This window comes from Elgaria multicarinata, chromosome 12 (genome assembly GCF_023053635.1).
Source record: "Elgaria multicarinata webbii isolate HBS135686 ecotype San Diego chromosome 12, rElgMul1.1.pri, whole genome shotgun sequence".
NCBI classification, from domain to species: domain Eukaryota; kingdom Metazoa; phylum Chordata; class Lepidosauria; order Squamata; family Anguidae; genus Elgaria; species Elgaria multicarinata.
In genome coordinates, this window is record NC_086182.1 from 33,868,770 (window position 1) to 33,879,398 (window position 10,629).

The following is a 10,629-nucleotide window of genomic DNA, read 5'->3' on the forward strand; positions in this document are numbered from 1 at the left end:
TTGAGCTGCGGTCCCTGGTTCCAAAGTTCCCATTCCAAGCCTCTGAAAGCAATCGGTCCAACGCCTCTCAGGCATACAGATCGGTTGGCCAGATATTAATGTCTTCCCACGCTGCTGGAACTTAGAAATCTGTTCCAATGAATTCTCCTTTGTGGCCATTGCCGCCACCACCCACTTGAATAAGGCAACTCCAAGAACGAGGATTCAGCACACCAGCAAGAAGTTGGCTGTTGCCTAGGAGACAAATGGGTGGGCGATTCCTTCCCATTCATTCACAGATCAGAGTCCAGCTTCTACAGATAGTCCAGATGACGTCGGGTTCCACTCGTGACCCTCCCGTGTTTTCCGACCATTTCTCCCACCTTTTTTTGCAGAAAATCCATTAGGGAAGGAAAAAAAATAGCTGCACAATGCCTTCAGACTGGTAGCACTAGGAACTCTCTGTCTGCAAGCACCCTTAGTCATTACCACAGAGATGACCCCAGGGATTTTGGTGCCTGGGGCAAAAGCTCTAACTCAGCTTTCCCACAACCATGCAGGCTGGTAGCTCTGATGTCAGTGGGGTTGTGAATCTGCTCCAGGTTTCAGTCCGAATCAGTCAGGTCTTTTAGAGTTCTGTCTGAAACCCAGTGTGAATTCACTGCCCCAATGACCTTGGAGCCACCAACCTCCACTTCTCCTGATGTTTTGTACTACAACTCCCAGGCTTCACGGCCATTGATCATACTGGCTGGGACTGATAGGAGTTGAAGTCCAAAACATCCGGAGAGCATCAGGCAGGGCATACTGCTCTGAATGGCAACCCCTGTGGTGGTAAGAATGTTGTAATAAGCAAAATCATTCATACCGTCCTGACTTTCAGTGCCGCCCCTCATTAAATTCTGCTTCCTGAGATGAGCGTAAGGCCAGCCCTATGCATTCACCATCATTGTTGAAGGTGGCAGACAAAATGCCACCTTCTGCCACCTCTCTAAACACTGGGGAGTTGCTTTTGATGGTGGCTTCTACCCTTCCCCCACCCAACAAGTTTATAAGCAGCAGTTATAAAGTCTAGACCTTGAGCGGGTCCAGTTCCACACTTTATCTTCACCGCTCTCTGGCACAGACACAGTCTCTATTCTGGCTCCTGAGCCATCGACAGACCTCCCAGAATTTTTTTCCAAGGGAAACGCTGTAGAAATATTTAAGCTGCTGTGCAGCGCAGCGGTTTCTAAACAGATGCCCCTGAGCCGGCTGCATGGCCCAAGGCTCTCACCCGTCGCAGCAAGTAACAAACATTCCTTGCCACCGTAACCGACAAGGACTTTGAGTGGGTACCAAGAACTGTGAGCACATCCCTTTGCTCGCCCTCATTAAGAATCCATAATCCCTCCTTAGCCGGCTGAAAAGGTTAGAATGGAGGCATACAACCAGGTGTTGCTCTTGGCTACCAGCCCTCAATTTTCTGATTACGTCCCAGTGACTCTTTTGGCCTCGGTGCCTAATCCACACCGCATTTCATTTGGGAAGAGAAACGGTTTGCTCGTAAATCTTTGCTGGCCTTGGAGAGGGGAGATCTGAGGTTTGCACCCAGATGAAGCAAAACACATATGAACAAATTGATTTGCAACCTGGCTGCTTTTGAAAAACACAGCAGGGGACCACTGAGGAGAGCAAGAAGGGGCTGTCATCTCTCCACGAGCTTCATCCCCATGTGATGATCCACATTTTTTCGGATTACCTCCATTTCTTACCACCTCACTGGTTTGATGCTCCCAGGGACTTAAAAATAATAAATGAGCCTATGTTCTAGGCAGGCGTAGTACCTACAAAATAAGGGGTGTGAAAGAGCAGGTTTCACCAATGTGGTGGCCTGCAGATGTATGGGACAACAACTCTCATCATCCTTGGCTATTGGCAAGGATGGATGGGGTTGATTGGACTTGTGGTCAAGCACATTTGGAGAGTGCCATCTTGGTGAAGGCTGCAGAAGTATTTTATAAATTACAGATGGTCTCTGCAGAGAGTTATGGGCAAAGGAATTTCTCTCTCAAAATACTATGATTCGGGGTCACCCAACTGATTGGCAGTACTTTCAGAATAAGTATTTGAAGAGTGCTATCATGTCTCCCCTCAATCTTCTCTTCTCCAGGCTAAACATGCCCAGTTCTTTCAGTCTCTCTTCATAGGGCTTTGTTTCCAGACCCCTGATCATCCTGGTTGCCCTCCTCTGAACACGTTCCAGCTTGTCTGCGTCCTTCTTGAATTGTGGAGCCCAGAACTGGACGCAATACTCTAGATGAGGCCTAACCAGGGCTGAATAGAGAGGAACCAGTACCTCACGTGATTTGGAAGCTATACTTCTATTAATGCAGCCCAAAATATCATTTGCCTTTCTTGCAGCCATATCGCACTGTTGGCTCATATTCAGCTTGTGATCTACAACCATTCCAAGATACTTCTCGTTTGTAGTATTGCTGAGCCAAGTATCCCCCATCTTGTAACTGTGCATTTGGTTTCTATTTCCTAAATGTAGAACTTGTCATTTATCCCTATTAAATTTCATTCTGTTGTTTTCAGCCCAGCACTCCAGCCTATTAAGATCTAAAAAAACTCAAAAACTCCCTAAAAAACTCAAAAACTGTGGCATGGAAACCCGGCCTCCTGGCTTTGTTTCCTCTTCCCTAAAAAGCACCTACGGATTGTCCATCCTCCTCTCTAGAAATGGTTTTATGGCCCATAAAACAATCCATACCCTGCACCCTTGTCCTCGTTATCCTTCCTCATCGCTGCTTCCTTTTCAAAATGTCCATTTTATAAATCATTTTAATTGGTTTTATATTGCTCTTTTGTTACATTCACATGGTCTCCAGAGTGCTTCCATTATTCCTATCCATTCCTTAGATGATATTTATGGGGGTTTTGTGATATGTTTGCACTGCTTCCCTTTAGCTGGGATATCTTTTTAGTGAGATGTACAGCATATTACTTTACCTAGATTAATATCACTTTAATTGGATTTATATCCTTATAGACCATGAGGGTTTCACTAAGATTAATACGACCCCTTCCACTGGACTTGCCTTGCATGGAACAAATTCATATGTACCCACTTTTGCTAAACATACTTTGCTTAGTTTAACATTAATTTCACTGTAGGGTAGCACTTGGCCAATCTAGATTTTATCTTCCTAATCAGCTCTTAAGAAAACCTGTGGTCCTGGTTTTCCACCAATTTAAATGGTATTTACTATACAACTGATTTCAGCATTGTTACAAATTCACACCATATTCCAAATTTACACCTATGAGTAAAGAAGGGAGCCAAATCTTCCTCACATGGAATTACACACACACACACATTGTTTTGGATTACATCCTTTGTATACAAAACCAGTTAATCGCTTTGAACAATGTTCAGTCAGCATACAGAACCAGTGAGAATGTTTACTTGCAAATCATCTTTATTGTTGGTTAAAAGTTGGTTTATTAATCTTTTCTAGCGGGATCTAGGCTGGTCCTCAACATTCTATTGCTGATCATTTCTCTCTGAGCATTCCATGACATCACTATAGTTCAGCCAATAGCTATCTAGGAGCCAGACTTCAGCCCATAAAATAGTTTTGGGTTTTTTTAAGTCCTCTTTGTTCCTTCCTAAAATGCAACTTGTGCACCTTAGAAAGGATAATCACTTTCTTTCTAGGAAAAAAACTATTTATGACAATTGCTTTCACTATATCAATAGTAGTAAGTGAGCACTTGCAAGGAATGATTTGACAGCAGCCAAGGAAAATGTCCAAATCCCTTCCCATGGCCAAATCTTCACTAAATCTTGCATCACAGTTTCCAAAAGAAGTCCCACCGCCCCTACTATTTCTGCCAAAGTTTGGAAGAATGTTTCATCGTTTATGTTATTCTTGTGTCTTCTCCTGGTAGGTACCAAGCTCCATCACACCTTTGAAGAAATGCTGGCTAACACAGGCTACTGTCGCTTCTCCATGGACACTCAGGCCTTAGCTAGACCTAAGGTTTATCCCGGGATCGTCCCAGGGTTGTCCCTGCCTGCTCCCGGGATCCCCTGTGTATCATTTACATGAACAGGGACAATTCCGGGATAAACCTTAGGTCTAGCTAAGGCCTAAGTTACTTCCTGTAAAGTGCACAACGGCCATTCAGTCCCTCATTGTGAACACGCTGCTTCTCCCACACACAGCAGGAGAGAGCAGCAACTTCAGTTTAAAAAAATATTTCACAGTTTTTCTGGTTTTTCTTGCGGCGCAAGGAAGACCAGAAGGGGTGGAAGGTGCGAGAGAGGCAGACGACGTCGTGTGAGCTACCTTCGAGGAATCCGTGAGTGCCCAGTAACGAGTGTGCAATAAAACGCTCATTGGATGGAGCTTGTCTCTACACACGGGTTCAATTCCTCCATAAACAAAGACACATATCAGAGAGGCAAACTGACACCGCTAGCTGTGTGGGTCTGCTTTTGACCGAAAGGGCCAGAGAAAACAGGAGATCACATGGTCCGGTCTGGGAATCTTGCACTGGGGATGCAGTATTGTGATTGATGGAATGTGGGTTTTGCAAACAAAAGGGAGCAGCCGGGTACGTAAGCGTCAACATCTCAACTGTCCTTCTCTAGGGAGGTTTGGGAGTGGCCCTTAATTTTACTGGGCAGTTACATTTTGCTTTGCGCAAGTTTTCTCCTCAAAAGCAGTTATTCAGAGTGCAGCTGCTGGTTCAGGGCTTTTGTTTTTTTTGCTCTTTTATTACAATTGGGGGGGGGTTGTTACCCCCCTCTTTTGTGTGTGTGTGTGTGTAGTTTGTGATTTTTGATGGAAACAATTGACAATTTTTGGAAAATTGGAAAGCGTCTTGCTTATAAGAGGTAGAGAATAGATCGCGCAACATGGCAACCCATACTCAAGATTAAGTGTGGGTTGTCCTTGAATCACGGGCTGTTCTGTTATGTGACCCAAGCGACTCTAACAAACCATGGTTTGTTAACCATGAACAACCCGTGAAGAAAACCCTTGGTTTGTTGTTGGATTGTGAACTGGGATATCCCAGCTCATATCCCAGACTCCCCAATACCCGCCCCGCCCCACCCACTGGAACATCCCCTTTACCGCCCCTCTAAGATTGAGTTCCCAACTTCAGAGAAGGAGCTTTTCCCTGCCAGCTGTGAGGGGGAGGGGGCAGAGTGAGGATTTCCCTTCTCCAAGGTCAGAGCACTGTCTCCGACCTCAGATCTGAGAATCCAAAATATCCTGTGCCCCCCAGTTACTGTCTAGGGGCCCTAGGATTGCTCTCTGAGAAGCTCCAGTTTGCTACAGATTAATACTCACTAGTGTTAAAAATGTCACAATATATTTGTGTGTTTTTAAATCAACTGAGGAGCAGTAGTTTCCCAAAATGCAAGGGGTAGCCATTTTTTAAATTATTTTTTAAAGGTTTTTCCTGGGCCCTTCTCCTGTGCAGATGGAAAAGTAATGAATGACCCTTTCTTGGCGTGGAGCTAATAGTGATGGGGAAAGCTTCTTCCACTTAATATCTGCATGACAAACTGCAGGTGAAAGCAGCTGAGCAGGACTGGTTTTAAAAGTGTCCAATCTTTGCTCCATTTTAAGGACCCTGGAGTCCTCTCCCTGCCCCCCACCCCAGGACCTACAGACAAGTTACACATGAGCAAAGGTTTCCCTTCCCAAGTTCTTTGGAAGGTGGTTGGAACTGAACCATATCACTGGCAAGTCAAAAGCTGCTATGTATACATAATCTGTTGCTTCAGAGGACTTTGGACTCTTTCTTTTCATTTCTTTTTCCCCTTCTTTCCCTTCAGGGTTAACTGCATGCTACTTTGGAATGCTGCAATTATTTGCCATCAAATAAACAGTCACTGGCTTTGGTTATGGAATGGAGGGAAGGGAAAGGAACAGATTTTACCTTGACCGATACAAGTCCTTTGAACCACCCACAACTCTAGAGGCCGGGAAAGGAAGGAAGGAGGGAGAGTTTGTGTTCCATTGCAACAGAAAGCCTGCTGTTTGGTAGTTAGATCCAGATGTGGAAAGAGAGTGTCCCAAAATACAATACAGACTTGGGCGGGGGCGGATAGAACATAAGCCATATTCTCTCTGGTGCCATTGGATTTCTGACGTGATCTCTGTAGGTGGTCACCTGGGAGGGAAAAGATGAGAAGAGCAGTGGCCATGCAAAAGACCCCAGAGCTGTGTTCATTAATCCAGTCTAACACACACCCCCGCCCCACCCCAGATCTAATTTCTACTCACATTGGCTCACAGTATACAATCAACAGCAACAAGTGGTAAAGCTATTCCTGGACTGTGTCATTGCAGGGAAGGGAGGCTGAAAGTTTGGAGGTGTCATGGGATATAAGAACAGTTGTACAAAAAGGTTTAGCCTACCTTCTTACTGATGGACAAATGTTGTGACATGGAAGATCTATGGCCCAATCTCCAGCACACCCCTTAATTATTATTTTTACCAGCCTTTAAGAATGGAATTAGGCTGGGACCATTGCACTGGGATTTAATGTTCTCTCTGTGTGTGTCTCTGTCTCTGTCTCTCTCTCTCTCTCTCTCTCATGCTGCTCTTCCATTTAATATCCCCCTCTCCAACTGTTATGTGTCCTGCAGTCAAGAACACACAGATACTTATTTTTTTGGCTTCGCGTCCTTCCTCCAAATATGCATACTGACCAAGAGGATAAAATTCTGCTTGGACTCGTAAGATTCCATCTGGCAATCCAATTTTCCAAATGTCCCAGAGAGAGTATTGGTGAGGCTTCGAGAAATGCAAGTGACTTGGGGTGCAGCGTGATTTTATCTACCTAATGAAGTTGATATCCCAACATATATATATAAGTTGTTGTTGTTGTTATTTACTTTGGGTAATTCTGGATGAAAGGCTCCTAGAGTTACCAGTCCAAAGGTGTTGTCCAACGATTCCACCTTTTCCTCCTTAAGAAGTTTTTGATTTTATTTATTTATTGTGGTAAGAAAAAAATATGGAAGAAGCCAGGGGAAACAGGAGATGATGATGAGTGGAAGATGACAATGTCTTGATCCCTGCCCCCAATAAAATTCTGGGAACAAGACGGGCCGATTGAACAATAAAAGCCTCATTTGGCTGTACCCTTGATTTGTGATTCTTCACCCTTGCTTTTGCCACAGCGTTGGTGTCCGTAAGTGAGACAAAGGCCCAGTTCAGAAGACACCTTAAATCATGGCTTTAACCATGGTGGATAAGCCAGAAAGCCAGGCTCTGTTCAGAAGACACCTTAAACCACGGCTTTAACCATGGTGGATAAGCCAGAAAGCCAGGCTCTGTTCAGAAGACACCTTAAACCACGGCTTTAACCATGGTGGATAAGCCAGAAAGCCAGGCTCTGTTCAGAAGACACCTTAAACCACGGCTTTAACCATGGTGGATAAGCCAGAAAGCCAGGCTCTGTTCAGAAGACACCTTAAACCACGGCTTTAATCACGGTGAATAAAGCAAAAGGCCTTATTCATCATGGTTAAAGCCATGGTTTAAGGTGTCTTCTGAACAGGCCTGATCTCTCTTTGTGCTTACTTCTTATGCATATCTGAATCATCCCTGAGGGTCAAGAGTTTCTGTCCTGTACAGCCTGGACTGCTCAGAATAAACTCCACTCACCATCAGCTAAGTGTACATAGGAACGCCAGCTAGAAATGGCCCATGTAGCTCACACTTTGCATACTGCACAATGTGAATAAAGTAAAGCTAAAGAAAAGCTGTAAAGTTTGAGCTCTTTCTCCTTTAGGAGCACCAAAAGCCTGGGGAGGAAGCGGAGAGAATCCAGAAGAAACGCAAGAGTAGTAAAGAACATCTGTGCAAGTCATCACTTTACTGCCTCGTGTTCCTGGGATTCTGTTAGCAACTGCACATCCCCTGGGATATGTTCCACCTCGACTCAAAACAGAGCATTCCTCTGTACCAATAATTCCCTTTCGCATATAGTGCCATATAACCTCCTGGGGTCAATTTGTGGGCTATGGGGGCCTGCTGATGCCACCTCCCAAAGCCTCAGTCCGTGGCATGATGGGGAGAAGTGCTGTCTGTCAGAGAAGGCAGCACTGCCTTAGATGGTCTGACTGGTATAATGCAGGGGTGGGGAACCCCCAAACCCAATCACCTGATTTGGCCCCCAGAGCTTCCCTGGGTCACCTCGCCCTCTTCTCAACATCACTGGGTCTCCCCGCCCACTTGCCACAGCTGTTCCTTCGATTGCTGCTCAGGAATGGTTAGGTTTAGCAATGGCTGAGTGACGTTTTCACTGATGTTCCAATAGACCAGCCTTCCTCAACCTGGGGCGCTCCAGATGTGTTGGACTGCAACTCCCAGAATGCCCCAGCTGGGGCATTCTGGGAGTTGTAGTCCAACACATCTGGAGCGCCCCAGGTTGAGGAAGGCTGCAACAGACTGAGGCATGTGGCTACAAAACAGAGGGCCTTTTCAGTGGTGGCACACCGTTTCGGGAATGCTCTCCCCAGAGATGCTCACCTGACACCTATGTCGTGGGCTTTCCAGCACCAGGTGAAGACCTCCCCCCACCCTCCCAGGCATTTCAAGAACTGTTTTCAGTGCCTTTATTCTGCTAGTTGTTGTTTTTATAATGCCTGTATTGGTTTTATTCTTTACTGCTAATTTTATCTTGGCTTTATTCTGCACTGGGGGGCTTAATTTTGTTTTAATGTTTGTAACTTGTTTTTAATGTTTTGTACACCATCCAGAAAACTTCTGTTATTGCCTGATTTAAAAGTATGACAAATATAAATACATCCCAATTGGGGGCATGGGGAGAGGGCTTTGGCCACCAAAAAAACAGCTGAGATTTCTGCTTTATCTCCATTAATGGTAGCAGAAAAATGTATTTTTGTCACTGGGGTGAGATGGAGTAACTAGCTTCCCCAGTGATCCCAAAGCAGTGTGGTTCATTGCTTTCCTCACTACCGGTGGCAGGAAAACGACAGTCCCAACCAGCATGATGGAGAGACTGAGGGGTCTTTAGCACACACACACCCCAGCAACTTTGAAGCTGCACATCCTTTCTGCATGTGAGTGTACACATGTGGCTACCAGCCGCTGACTGCTACCGGATAAAGCCCTCAGGGCTGAAAGGGTTGCACACACCCACACTCCATTGAACCTGGGAGGCTCAGCATCAAAACCATGTGCTCTACCACTGAGTATGGTCCCTGTGTTGTTGGTTTTTCCAGATGCAACTTCCTTCCTGGAATGAAAAATAAATTCATGACCAAGAGTCCTGGCTCTGGTTGTCTCCCGCTGCTGTTTGTTCTTGTTGCTATCTCTTCCAATTCACCAGCAGAAGCAGGGGGTGGGGGTGGAATCTCTGAAGATGATGTGAATGTCGCTGCATTAATGTCATGGGGGGAAATTAGACCCTGGCCCAAACATTTAGGGACCCAGGCCATAGCTAGACCTAAGGTTTATCCCTGGATCGTCCAGGGGTCAAACCTGTTCATCTAGGTGACACACAGGGGATCCAGTGCTCAGGCAGGGGCGAACCCTGGATGATACCAGGATAAACCTTAGGTCTAGCTGTGGCCCCAGTTAACAGTGAGCCTGGCCCATGGGAATCAGGAGCAAATGAATCCACCATCAGTGCATCAGTCTACCCAAAGTTGAAAAACAGTTCTTTGAATCAGTGGATCTGTGGCCGGCCCTATCGCTAGACAGTGCAAGGCAGCCACCTCATGTGACGTGTGTTATAGAGGTGTGGAGAAGGACATTGGTGGCAGCCCCTCACCCCGACACACACCCATCATTTCCTTCTGAATCCCCAGCTATTCCCTTCCATGGAGGATGACGCTGTGTGTGTGCCACAGGTCCTGTTCTGTGCAACGTAAACTATCCTGTGACTTTCAGAAGGAGTGGAAGACCAGTGATGAAATAAGACTCAACTGCCTGTCTGGTTGGCTTCTGTAAGTGGAATTTGGGGTGGGGTGGGGTGGGCAGTATCCTGACCTTCATGACAGGCAGAAAAAACACTTTTGGGTGGCCCTGAATGAATCCATCCCATGAATCCATCCTATCTCTCATGCCAAATGCAACATCACCTTCGGTCCTGAGCATCCTGGGAAACAACCCAGCTCCTCTTCCAAGGAGTCGTACATCCTCCTCCTCCTCTCCATTTCATCCTCACAACAACCTTGTGAGGTAGGTTCAGCTGAAAGTCAGTGACTGTCCCATAGTCACCCAGGGAACTTCGTGACCCAGTGGGGACTTCAACCCAGATCTCTCATCTCCCAGCCCAAGGCTTTCACTACCGCACCACACCGGCTCTTACGCTTGCAGGGGCAGGGGCCTCATCTACACCATGCAGGATATTGCACTATGAAAGTGGTATATAAGAGGCACGAGCCACACTACTGCTTTATGGTGGTATTGAAGTGCACTGACAACTGTTGGGGCCCATCGACACATCCCGTATACTGCTTTCATACTGCTATATCCTGTTTGGTGTGGCTCCTGCCTTTTATATACCACTTTCATGGTTCAATATCTTGCATGGTGTAGATGAGCCCAGGATCTACACGACTGCTTTAAAACGGTTTATAACAGTAGTAACAACTGTTGGGGCCC

At 46.0% G+C, this 10,629-nt stretch overlaps 1 protein-coding gene across 1 annotated transcript in view; it reads left to right on the top strand.

Annotated features, from left to right (window-relative positions):
* POU2F3 (POU class 2 homeobox 3) overlaps positions 1 to 10,629 on the top strand; it is a 334,798-nt gene that overhangs the window by 195,243 nt on the left and 128,926 nt on the right. The gene's annotated exons all lie outside the window — the stretch shown is intronic.